The 560-nt window shown below is 58.6% G+C and overlaps 1 protein-coding gene across 1 annotated transcript in view; it reads right to left on the reverse strand.

Annotated features, from left to right (window-relative positions):
• Positions 1–560, reverse strand: part of NXN (nucleoredoxin) — a gene marked incomplete at its 5' end in the record, with an annotated part of 12,840 nt that overhangs the window by 4,477 nt on the left and 7,803 nt on the right. The gene's annotated exons all lie outside the window — the stretch shown is intronic.

The raw sequence follows: 560 nt of genomic DNA on the forward strand, positions 1-560 counted from the left end.
AGAGTGAGAGACGCGTTATCGGTGCTGCAGAGAAGGATGTGCTGCTCACAAAGGGCGTGTGAGGAAGCGGGACACAAGCCCTGCCCTGGGCCAGGCACCTCACACAACACCGGCAGGCTCGGGCCAAGGAGGATTTCTTCAGCAAACCCTCACTGCTGCTCCACAGAGCACTCAAGGGACAGCCACCCTGATTTAACCGTCCCTGCTGGCAGGGAAGTGGTGAGGATCGAGCCGGCTGCGCTCCAGATGAGCTTCAGGGCTGTTTCCAACCACAATGGAGCTTCACGTGTGGGTCAGCAGTGGAAGAGCTTTGGGGAGAAGCCCACCCTGTCCTGTAGCCAGTGCCTCACAAGAGGCTCCTCTGACAGCCCCACTCAGCTCCAGGATTCAAGCCCCGAGTTGTGGTTTCCAGCACAGAGCTCCAATCCCTCCCAGAAATGCTCCCTCTGCCTCCTCTGGGATGTTCTGTGTGCCTGAAGTCCCTGCTCCAAAAAGGCCAATCCCACCTCCACCACCAGCCCTGATGGTGTATTTCTCCTTCCCCCAACACCTAACGAGCA

The sequence above is a fragment of the Mesitornis unicolor genome, unplaced genomic scaffold (genome assembly GCF_000695765.1).
Source record: "Mesitornis unicolor isolate BGI_N332 unplaced genomic scaffold, ASM69576v1 scaffold7538, whole genome shotgun sequence".
NCBI classification, from domain to species: domain Eukaryota; kingdom Metazoa; phylum Chordata; class Aves; order Mesitornithiformes; family Mesitornithidae; genus Mesitornis; species Mesitornis unicolor.